Source organism: Leptonychotes weddellii, chromosome X (genome assembly GCF_054177405.1).
Source record: "Leptonychotes weddellii isolate Sample4059 chromosome X, ASM5417740v2, whole genome shotgun sequence".
Taxonomy (NCBI): domain Eukaryota; kingdom Metazoa; phylum Chordata; class Mammalia; order Carnivora; family Phocidae; genus Leptonychotes; species Leptonychotes weddellii.
In genome coordinates, this window is record NC_138385.1 from 34,240,586 (window position 1) to 34,253,502 (window position 12,917).

The window sequence follows — 12,917 nt, forward strand, 5'->3', positions numbered from 1 at the left end:
CCATCATGCAGAGTCAAGACACAGGTGCAACATACAGCACTAGAACATCAAGTCTCAGTCCTTCCTTTCACAGAGCACCAGACCTGCCCCAGCTCTCACAACCCACTGTGGAGGTCAAGCAGGAAGTAGAACATAGGTCTCCTGACTCTTTTGGTGTGTCTTCCTGGGAGAGGAAAAGGTGTAGAAGTGGGAAACTCAGGACTTGTTCTAAACAGCAGCATATCTGATGAATAACAACTCTGGAGTCCTTTCCAACTGGGTGGAGCTGCACAGCCTGGTCCCAACTCCAGCTAGCAGGAAATAACTTTGGCAATCTCCACAGGTTCATGACCCTCCCAAGGCAAACAGGGCCTGGTCTCAGGTGGGACCTGCCTCTGAGAGCCCTGTGGTAAAGACTCTGGGTAGAGAGGGAACTACGAGAAGCATATATCTGTGGGGGAAGCTGTTTTGACCTATGCATATCTCCCCGGCACTGCCACCAGCAGACTGACATTCTTTACTCCATTATTCACCAAGGTTTGTGTTCAATGGGTGGTTGAGAGGGGTGATGATAAGATGGTCTAGCCCTCCATTGCCTCTCTGACCTCACCTCCCATTGCTCTCCCCCTTGCTCACTCCTCTGTAGCCACTCTGGCCTCCTTGTTATTCCTCAAGTATGCCAATCATGCTCCCACCCTAGGGCCTTTGCACTTTCTGTTCCTTCTGCCTGGATGCTCTTCTCCATCTATCTGTATGGTTTGCTCCCACCCTTCCCCCAAACCTTTGGTCAGATGTCACCTTCCCAGAGATCCCTTCTCCAGCTACCCTATTGGAAAGTATACCTGTCACCCTCTAAGCCCTTACCCTGCTTTTATTTTCTTCTCTTAACATTTATCACCATCTTGCATTATATTACACATTTTGTTTAAAATATTTCATATTTTAGTGTGGGAAGACACACTAAAATATGAGATGTGTGAAGGCAGGGACTTTGTCTGGCATGTTCATTCTTGTATCTCCATCACCTAGAACAGTCCCTTCCATATAATAAGAGCTCAATAAATATTTGCTGGATAAATGGATGAGTGGATAGAGAAGGGGACTTCTATATTTTTCTTGGTGCATGTTTACATATAACAAATGACATTGCAGACATATATTCATTCCACTTATTCATTTACCACTTATTTACTGCATGCCCTTATGTCCCACACATAATATACTCAGACTTGTGGAAAAGATGACAAGTAGACAAGGAATGACAATAGAGTGCCACTAATCGTTATCCAAGGTTTGGGGAAGCACAGGGAAGGAGTGAGTGAAAGCTTCTCAAAGGAGATGGCTCTCAAAGAATAGGAGATGTTAGTCAGGAGAAGAAAATTGAAGTGGGGATGTGGGGAAAGGCACTTCAACAACCTGTGCACGAACACAGAGGTTCATCTGGGCAACAGTTTTTCTGTGTTGGGCCACAGAGTGGCAGGGAAAGAAAGATGTAGGGAAAAACAAAGCTGGAAATGAAGCAGAAGTGCTAGCTGGGGGGCCTTGCTTGCTCTGCTAAGTACAGAGTAAAGCCTCTAAGTCAGAGGGGGCAAACTTGTCAACCATGAAGAAAACCAGCCTACAGATGTGTATAGTTTGACCTATAAATTCATTTTTTTAAAAAAATTTAATGGCCAGTATTTTAAAAAGAAAAATATTTCACATAAAATCCAGAATCTTAGTTTTCTTGAAATATCAGAATATCACACCCAACTAGCCCACATGGCTATGACTACCAGCATCCGAGCAGGAGTTGTCCTTGTTAAACAGCGGGCTTTTGCTCTCCAATTTGTCAGTCTCCATCCAGCCTGCTTCATTGATTATGTTATAGCTGATCCCAACCCCTAGTACAGCCAGGAAATAGCAAAGGTTGGGGTTTGAGTCTTTGTCCTCAAAACCTACACTCTTACCCAGAACATGATTAGTGCCTGGCACAAAGAAAGCCCTCCATAATACTCTATTTGAAGAATGAAAAAATTCATATCATCATCTTCTACTGGAAGGTCTTTTCCTCTGTCTGTACCCAGGCAGATCTTGTCCCATCTCTCAAGGCTTAGCTGAGATACAGCTTTCTCCATGAAGCCTTCCATGATTTCAGACTCCCCACCCAATAGATGTGACATTTCCTGTGGCTATGGGATAGAGAACATGAAGACAACAAAACTGGGGTGCAGGGGAGTATTGGGGGGAGTACTGGGATGGTTAGAGATAAGTTGTAGGAAGAGGGAAACATTTGAGGTTTGAACTTGAGAATTTGTGTACCTGAGTGAAGAGTATATGTAACTGGTGGAAGCTGAGAGAACTGTAAACAAAATTAAAACAAACCCCAATTTTTCCTTGCTTGGAATGTTGTCTCCTTTCTTTTTATTTCCCCTTCTTGTTTTCTTTCTTTTCTAGATCTCTGTCCCCTGTACCTCAACTGGCATTAGACAGTTAACAGACAACCCACAGGCCAACAAAGATTGCTTTCGGAACTGTTCTGAGAACAGCCAAAATGAGATTACACCAACAATCCTGAGAGAGTTGAACAATCTCCAACCATTTCAACTGTGAGTTGCGTGGCACTTACAGACAAAGAAAACTACATCCTGGGGCAAGACTATAGTCCTATATGCTTCTCTTCTCACCCTATGAAAACTCCAACCTATTTCAGCTCATGGAGTTACTGATGTCAAGGTACTCCCGGATGTGCCACAACTGAATAAAGGCTGTAACCTCTATTTGAGTCACTTTAACTATTTTTGTCTGTAACAGTCTGATTCTATGACTCCAGTTGGGTCTGAATAAGCCCCCAAACCTACTGAGATTTCAGACAAGAACACAGCAAGTCAAGGAATCTCTTTCTCTCTTCTCAGAGTCCCCTACTGGGTCAAATGGTAAGTCCTGTTCCCACTCATGTGCTCCAATTCTTTGTTGTAGCATGAAAATTGCAGGCTTTGATTCTTTGAAAGGGTTAACCTATTGTCTGACTGAAGTCACTGCCTCTATTTCTTTTTGTCTTTGGGAATTCTCTGGCCCTCTATGTTCTCTGGGAGCAGAGAATGAGATCCTAAGGTAGAATGCCTTTCTCTCTTCTTCTATGTTGGATCTTTTATTATGGCCTAAGTGGAATGAATCTGAGGAAGGCAATTTTGAATTGCAGGGGTCCATTTGGGATTCTGGGAACACATCAAGACTCATGCCTTAGAACAAAAAGGAAATAAAATGGCTAACTACCCACGAGCAGCTTTCTTTAACTGGTAAGGTGATGTTGAGAAAAGAAAAAGATCAGAAAGATTCCAATCTATTGAGTCTTAAAACAACCTCAGCCTTCTGCCTCCCTAAAGAACTCCTTCTTTCTAACTCTGTGCCTGCCCCTGATAACCCAGCTTCCTCCTGGATTTTTACCTCTCCTGTTCTCTGTCCTTTGTTGTGCCCTCTTTCTCCTCCTCTTTCCCTTTCTCAGCTCCCTCTAACTTTTAAATCCCTACCTTCAGAACTCTCCAAGCATGCAAAAGCCATAGAGATAGACGACTGCATGGAGGAGGTGGTATCTGAGCTAGGTTTTGAGAAATGGGACAGGATCTGCCTGAGCAGAGATAGAGGGAAAGACCTTCTAGGCAATCCCTGAAGGTTTTTCCTCTTTCATTGACTGAGGAACAATCCAAACCTGTCAACAAGGGTATGATGAATCGGTCTCTAATTTTAGGGACCCATTACAAACCACATTTAAGGAATACTCAGAGTTGGGCATCAATGCTAACACCCCAACCACAATCTGCACATCTTTTGTTAGTGGCCCTTAGCCTGAAATATCAGATGCTACTCATAAGCATAAAATAGGCTGGCAGACCACACCCATTCATGAGTTACAGCACTTTGAGTCCAGCACTGTTTAGTTCAGCATTTTGTGGGGAGCATAATAAGCAAAGAAAAAGCCACACACCACAAATTTATGCCATTATAACTTAAACAGCATAAGGGAAATAAAAGGCCCTCCACAAATACAACACAGAGAGAGAGACATGGACACTTGCAGATATTGCAGAGAAAATGACAGGGGGCTTGCTATTGTACTGCTTTGACCAGGAAACAAGACACAACTAGGCTGACAAATTTAGAAAATAAAAATATAGGAAATTTTGAATTTCAGATAAATGGCAAGTAATGTATTAGCATGAGTATATCTCATGAAATATCTGGGACACACACTAAAAAATGATTCATTGCATCTGACATCTAAATTTAACTGGACATCCTGTATTTTATCTGGCAACCCTACAAAGCTTGCTCCATCATAAATACAGTGATTCTGGAGAGAGATGCTGGGAAGATGGCAGAGTAGGAGGACTCTAAGCTCACTTCATCCCATGGGTACAATGAGATAACATTCACACCAGTGTAAATAACCCAGAAAACAACCTGAAGACTGGCAGAACAAGCTCCACAACTAAATGTACAGAAGAGGCCACATCAAAGAGGATAGGAAAGTTTGAGACTCAATGCGGAGCTAAACAGACACACGTGACTGTCTGTGGGAGGAAAGTTTGAGACTCAATGGGGAGCTAAACAGACACACGTGACTGTCTCATGGGCACTGAGAGGCGAGAGAAAGAGATGATCACACCAGGGAGTCTGAACTGGGAAGACAAATCCCCATGACATTTGGCTTTGAAAACCAGAGGGACGGAATTGCATGAGTTCTTACAACCAGTAGGTCTTAAAACCTATAATTTTAAAAATCAGTGTGCTCGGCTCTGGAAGAGCTGGAGTATGAGGGGAAACTGAGTTCCCACCCTTAAAGACACAGCACAACGAACAGCCCACGGAGATACAGCAAAGCAGCAGCAGTTTGAAAAACAATTGGGTCATACAGGAGTTAGAGTTATTAAATTCAGAGTGTATCCTAGAGGGACAGAGATCACTGGGAGACTCCTCCAGGAACAAAGGAGCCAGCAGTCTCCATTTCCCTCCCCTGTGGCCCAGCATAAACACACAACCATCTGCAGGAACCAGTGTGATGCCAAAACTTGCTACCTAACTTGCTAATACCACGTATCCAGCACCTCCATGCTTGGTGGATCCACCGTCTCCAGCCAGGCCTGTTACAGTCCGGGTGCTGCTGGTCCCCTCCTCCAGAGAATTGGCACAAACCTTGCAAACACCACACCTCCCATTCCCACACCCCCATGCTTTGTGGATCTCCCTACTACAACCTGGCTGGCCTCAGTTCAGGTGGTGGTGGCAGGTGCCCTCTTGCAGAGGTCCAGCATTCAAACCTTGCTAATGCAGTACCTCCCTCCCCTCACACTTTGCAGATCTACCCCTCCAATATGCTCTTGGCCAGAGCCCATCAAAAGTGGTACCACAAGCGTGGCAGTGTGCAAGCAGCCCCGACAGGGGCCAGCACCACTTCAAAGTGACTCCTGTCCTGGGAAGAGGAAAAGATAATCACAAACATCAGTCAGACTGCAGCCCCAGCAGACAGCTGGTCGGACTGCAGGCCCCATCCACCAATGAAAGCTTCTCAGGAAACAAAACAGGGAAAGTACCCTGTAGTTTGGTGCTACTACATCTCTGGAAAATGCCTGGTCTGACTCAATTCGACCCCAAGGAGGCCCAAGTCTGGCCCACTAATACCACAGGAACCAAACACTGCCCACAACAGAAAAAGAGAGGCAATGCAGACAACTGAATTGAAGGAAAAGGCTGCTCAGCCACAACAGTAGGGCATAGGCAACACATGTAGGAGATACCCTTGAAGCTCCAAGTTCTGGTGAACAGAGGACATTACACAGCAGGGCACTACAGGACCTCATCTTTCAAGAGCAAGAGATGTATCTGACTTTCCTAACACACAGAAACAGACACAGAGAGGTAGACAAAATGAGGAGACAGAGTAATATGTCTCAAATGAAAGAACAGGACAAAATCACAGCAAGAGACCTAGGCAAAATTGAGATAAGTAATATGCCTGATAGAGAATTTAAAGTAATGATCATAAAGATACTCACTGTGCTTGAGAAAAGGGTGAAGGACATCAGTAAGACTCTTAACAAAGAAATAAAAAAGAACCAGTCAGAGATGGAGAATATAATACATGAAATTAAAAATACACTAGATGGAATAAATAGCCGACTAGGGGAGCAGAAGAATGACTCAGTGATCTAGAGGACAAAATAATGGAAAGTAATCAAGCTGAGCAGGTGAGAGAAAAAAATTATGCAAAATGAGAATAAACTTAGAGAACTCACCAACACCATCAAGCATAATAAAATTCACATTATAGGGATCCCAGAAGGGGAAGAGAGACAAAAGGAGGCAGAAGATTTATTTGAAGTAATAATAGCTAAAAACTTCCCTAATCTGGGAAAAATAAACAGAAATCCATGTCCAGGAGGCATAGAGATCCCCCAACAAAATCAACCCAAGGAGGTCCACACCAAGACACAGTAATTAAAATGGCAGAAAGTAGTGATCAAGAGAGAATTTTAAAAGCAGCAAGCAGCAAGATAAGAGAAATCCCATAAGGCCATCAGTGAATTTTTCAGCAGAAACTTTGCAGGCCAGAAGAAAGTGGCATGATATATATTCAAAGTGCTAAAAGGAAAAGTATCTGCAACCCAGAAAACTCTATCCAGCAAGACTATCATTCAGATTAGAAGAAGAGATAAAGAGTTTCCCAGACAAACAAAAGTTAAAGGAATTGATGACCACTAAACCAGCCCTACAAGAAATGTTAAAGGGGGGCACCTGGGTGGCTCAGTTGGTTAAGCAACTGCCTTCGGCTCAGGTCATGATCCTGGAGTCCTGGGATCGAGTCCTGCAACAGGCTCCCTGCTCGGCGGGGAGTCTGCTTCTCCCTCTGACCCTCCCCGCCATGCTCTCTCTCTCTCCCTCTCTCTCTCTCAAATAAATAAATAAAATATTTTTAAAAATGTTAAAGGGGACTCTGAGTATAAAGGAAAGACCATAAGTAAAAGTACAAAAGCAGTAAAAATAAGTATATCTCTAAAAATCAGTCAAGACACTCACAAAATAAAAAAATATAAAGGATGACACCATATACCTAAATGTGAAGGGGAAAGGGTAAAGAATGGGTTCAAACTTAAGTGACCATCAACTTAATATAGACTATTATATGCAGAAGATGTTATATATAAACTGAATGGTAACCACAAATCAAAAATAAGTAATATGCAAAAAATAAAAAGAAAGGAATCCAAGTATATCACTAAAGAAAGCCTAGTTCTAAGAGAAGAGAGCAAGGGAAGAAAGGAACAGAGAAGAAATATAAAAACAACCATAAAACAAGTAAGAAAATGGCAATAAATACATACCTATCAACAATTACTTTGGCTGTAATGGACGAAATGCTCAGATCAGAAGACATAGGGTGGGGCACCTGGGTGACTCAGTCGGTTAAGCATCTGACTCTTGATTTCGGCTTAGGTCATGACCTCAGGGTTGTGAGATCAAGCCCCACATTGGGTTACAAGCTGGGCATGGTGCCTGCTTAAGATTCTCTCTCTCCCTCTGCCCGCTCCCTTTTTCGCTCCCTCTCTAAAAAAATAAAAATTTAAAGAAATTTTAAAAAGACATAGGGTGATGGAATGGATATGCTACCTTCAAGAGACTTATTTCAGAACTAAAGAAACATGCAGATTGAAAGTGAAAGGTTGAAGAAGCATTTATCATGCAAATGGTTGTGAAAAGAAAGCTGGGATAGCAATACTTGTATCAGACAAAAATAGACTTTTTTTTTTAAAGATTTTATTTATTTATTTGACAGAGAGAGAGACCTCGAGAGAGGGAACACAAGCAGGGGGAGTGGGAGAGGGAGAAGCAGGCTTCCAATGGAGCAGGGAGCCCGACGCGGGGCTTGATCCCAGGACCCTGGGATCATCACCTGAGCCGAAGGCAGACGCTTAACCGACTGAGCCACCCAGGCGCCCCAGACAAAAATAGACTTTAAAACAAAGACTGTAACAAGAGACAAAGAAGAACACTATGTAACCAAAAAGGGAACAATCCAACAAGAAGACATAACAATTTTAATATTTATGCACCCAACATGGGCACACCCAAATACATAAAGCAGTTAATAACAAACAAAGGAACTAATTGATAGTAATACAATAATGGCAGGGGATACAGATGAAAAGGAAACACAATGGTCCAAAATCTTTGACATGCAGGAAAAGCTGTTCTAAGCAGGAAGTTTAGAGCAATACATATCTACCTCAAGAAGCAAGAAAAATCTCAAATAAACAACCTAAACTTACACTTAAAGGAGCTAGAAAAAGAACAAAGAAAATTCAAAACCAGTAGAAGGAAGGAAATAATAAAGATGAGAGCAGAAATAAATGAAATAGAAACTAAACAAACAAACAAACAAACAAAAACCAATAGAACAGATCAATGAAACCAAGAGCTGGTTCTATGAAAAGATCAAAAAACTTAATAAGCCTTTAGCCAGATTCATCAAAAGAGAGAGAGAAGAAGAGAGAGGGAGAGAGGATTCAAACAAAAGCGGAAGTGAAAGAAGAGAAATAACAACCGACTCCACAGAAATACAAAGGATTACAAGAGAATATTATGAAAAATTATATGCCAACAAGTTGGAAAATCTAGAAGAAATGGATACGTTCCCAGAAACATATAACCTCTCAAACTGAATGAGGAAGAAATAGAAAATTTGAACAGACCTATTACCAGGAATGAGAAATTTTTTGGAATCAAAAAATTTCCAATAAATGAAGTCCAGGACCAGATGGTTTCACAGGTGATTTCTACCAAACATTTAAAGAGAGTTAATACCTATTTTTCTCAACTATTCCCAAAATTGAAGAGGAAGGAAGCTTCTAAATTCATTCTATGACAGCATTACCCTGATACCTAAACCAGATAAAGTGACTACAGAAAAGAGAACTAGAGGCCAATATCTCTGATGAACATAGATGCAAAAATTCTCAACAAAATATTACCAAACTGAATCCAACAATACATTTTAAAAAATCATTCACAACAATTAAGTGCGATTTATTCCTGGGATGCAAGAGTGGTTCAATGTTTGCAAATCAATGTGATATGTCACATCAATAAGAGAAAGGATAAAAACCATATGATCACTTCAGTAGACACAGAAAAAGCACTTGACAAAGTACAACACCGATTCATGATAAAAACTCTCAACAAAGTAGGTTTAGAGGGAACATACCTCAACATAATAAAGGCCATATATGAAAAACCCACAGCTAACATCATAATGAGGAAAAACTGAGAGCTTTTCCTCTAAAATAGGAACAAGACAAGGATGTCCACTCTCACCATTTTTATTTAGCATAGTACTGGAAGTCCTAGCCATAGCAATTAGACAACCAAAGGAATAAAAGACATTCAAATTGGTAAGGAAGATGTAAATAGTGTAAAACACTATTTGCAGATGATATAATATTATATATAGAAAACCCTTAAGACTCCACCAAAAAATTACCAAAACTGATAAATGAATTCAGTAAGGTTGCAGGATACAAAATCAATGTACATAAATCTGTTGCATTTCTAAACACTAATAATGAAGCAGCAGAAAGAAAAATTAAGAAAATAATCCCATTTACAATTACACCAAAAATAATAAAATACCTGGAAATAAACTTAACCAAAGAAGTGTAAGATCTGTACTCTGAAACCTAGAAAACACTGATAAAAAAATTGATGACACAAACAATTAGAAAGACATTCCATGCTCATAGACTGGAAGAACAAATATTATTAAAATGTCCATACAACCTAAAGCAATCTACAAATTTAATGTAATCCCCATCAAAATACCAACAGCATTTTTCATAGAACTAGAACAAACAATCGTAAAATTTGTATGGAACTACAAAAGACCCTGAGTAGCCAAAGTAGCTCAGTCGGTTAAGCATCTGCCTTTGGCTCAGCTCATGATCCCAGGGTCCTGGGATCGAGTCCCGTATCAGGTTCCTTGCTCAGTGGGGAGCCTGCTTCTCCCCCTGCCTGTGCTCTCTCTCGCTCTCTGACAAATTTTTTAAAATCTTAAAAAAATAAAGAACTGATACAACTCAACACCAAAAAAATAAATCAAATTAAAAATTAAAAAATGGGCAGAAGACATGAATAGACATTTCTCAAAAGACACACAGATGGCCAATAGACACATGAAAAGATGCTCAACATCACCATCATCAGGGAAATGCAAATCAAAACCACAATGAGATATCACCTCATACCTGTCAGAATGGCTAACATCAAAAACTCAAGAAACAATAAACATTGGCAAGGATGTAGAAAAAAGGAACCCTTGTGCACTGTTGGTAGGAATGCAAACTGATGCAGCCACTGTGGAAAATAGTATGGAGGTTCTTGAAAAAACTAAAAATAGAATTATCATATGATCCAGTAATCACACTACTCAGTATTTACCCAAAGAATATGTAAACACTAATTCAAAAGGATATATCCACTCCTACATTTATTGTAGCATTATTTAAATAGACGAATTATGGAAGCAGCTCAGGTGTCCATTGATGAATGGATAAAGAAGTGGTATACAGATATAGATATAGATATAGACATAAATATAGATACAGATATACACACATTATTCAACCACAAAAATAATGAAATCTTGCCATTTGCAACAACATGGATGGATCTAGAGAGTTCAATGCTAAGCGACATAAGTCAGTCAGAAAAAGAAAAATACCATATGATTTCACTCATATGTGGAATTTAAGAAGCAATACAAATGAATGAAGGAAAAAAAAGAGACAAACCAAAAAACAGACTCTTAACTATAGAGAACAAGCTGATGGTTAGCAGAGGGGAGGTGGGTAGAGGCATGGGAGAAATAGGTGGTGATTAACAGTACACTTACCTTGATGAGCACTGAGTAATATATGAGATTGTTGAATCACTATATTGTACACCTGAATCTAATAAAACACTGTATTTAACTATAGTGGAATTAAAATAAAATCAAATTAAAAATTTTTAAAGGAAACAAAATGATTCCCCTCCCCAATGAAAGGCATCCTCCACTTTTCCCAATTGCCTTTGGATCAGCAAAGAGAAATAATTTTATGTATTCATAAATGATCATTCAATCTCATTTTTAGTAGACACTGGAGCCATACTCAATACCTTTAATTGCTTTTAGTTTCTCACCACACTCTGCCAGGTTAATAAAAAATCTCAGGTGGGCCTTACCCATTGAACACATTTTCTCTCTCTTCTAACCATTTGCTTATCTCTTAGGGATGCTTAACTTCTCAATATGACTTTTGCTGCAGTCCTTCCTTCCCTTCTCCCCAACCTACTGAGAATGGACCTCTGGGCACAGTCGGGATCTACCATTAGATGTGTACCCAAAGGCCTTTTTCTTGATCTCTTAGAGTCTGATAACCCAGTATGCCATCTTATGGTGGCTTCCCTCAACTACTTGAGTACCACCTAAAGCCTACTCCTGAGTCCCCTAAAAATTACTTCAGTTTTCTAATTTAACTTCTTCAGTACCCAATATCCTCTGGGCTTCCTCATCTACAGACATGGGAAAAATAAAGGACATAGAAAGAACTTTTACAAATCTATACTGACCCACAATGCCTCTGGCTGAATTGGCCGCTATCCCCTAAAACCTGAAGCACTAGAGGGAGTATGTCCATTGTGGCAGATTTTATAGTTAAAGGCTCAATCATTCTTGGTACTAGTGCCTGCAAAACTCCTAACCACCCAGTGAAAAACAGACTAATGGACATAGGGACCACTTTGTACAAGACATAAGGATTATAAATCATATGGCATTGCCCACATTTCCCTACAGTCCCCAACCCAAACACTATCTTGGTTTCTATACTTCCAAATTCAACACACTTCCGAGTAGTAGATGTCTGTTTAGTCTTCTTTAGTGTTCCCTTGCATCCTGATTCCCAATACCTTTTCATCTTAACATGGGAAAAACAGCAATACACCTGGATCTGATGCCAGAAGACCTCAGTGAAGCCCCTTCATACTTATCTCAGGTTCTCAGTCATAATCTCCAAGATTTATAATTTCTCTGTCCCTCTACCTAATCCAACATGTAGGTGAGTTGCTCTTATATACACCTAATCTAATCTCTTCTCAAGAGGGCTCTCTTTATCTCTTAGAAACTTGGGCTATAAAAGGACATACAGTTTGTAAAGATAAATTACAATTTTGTTAGACTCGGATCCACTGTCTAAGCCCTGATATATCCTAGGAAGACAAATCCCTCTGAGTAGATAGAAATACAGCCATTCAAGCTTTTGGAAACCATTAGTGTGCCTCTCTTCCCAAGTCCAAGTTCAGTGACATCACAAGGGTAGATCCGATCTATAGAGTGCTATAAATTAGGGTTCCCCCCTCCAGTTGTTACACATTTACTCATGTAAATGAGTAGGACAACACTACTCATTAGCCTTTGACTTCTCTTGCACTTTTTTTCCCTTCTTTTTTCTTTAAGAGTTAAAGTGAAGTTAATTGGAATCTTAATCATCCAAATCTTAGAATTTTGAAGAGAGGCACACTAATGGTTTCCAAAAGCTTGTACAAGAAGCCAGCCACACCGTACTGCTGAAGACTCCTGCTGGAGTTGATAACAAAGACTCAGTTATTCATTTAATTCTCTCAACATTTGTAAGTGGAAATTTCTGCATAGCTTGCAGCACTAGGTAATATTGTCTTGTTAATAATGTATCCAAGATGAGACGAACCATGAGAGACGATGGACTCTGAAAAACAAACTGAGGGCTCTAGAGGGGAGGGGGGTGGGAGGATGGGTTAGCCTGGTGGTGGGTATTGAGGAGGGCACATTCTGCATGGAGCACTGGGTGTTATGCACAAACAATGAATCATGGAACACTACATCAAAAACT

At 40.5% G+C, this 12,917-nt stretch overlaps 1 long non-coding RNA gene across 1 annotated transcript in view; it reads right to left on the bottom strand.

Moving 5' to 3' along the window:
- LOC115938504 (uncharacterized) overlaps positions 1-12,917 on the bottom strand; it is a 63,766-nt gene that overhangs the window by 5,086 nt on the left and 45,763 nt on the right. Inside the window, exon 8 of the long non-coding RNA XR_014141232.1 lies at positions 1,755-1,862. This is a non-coding gene — a long non-coding RNA (uncharacterized LOC115938504). The remainder of the gene's footprint in view (positions 1-1,754; positions 1,863-12,917) is intronic.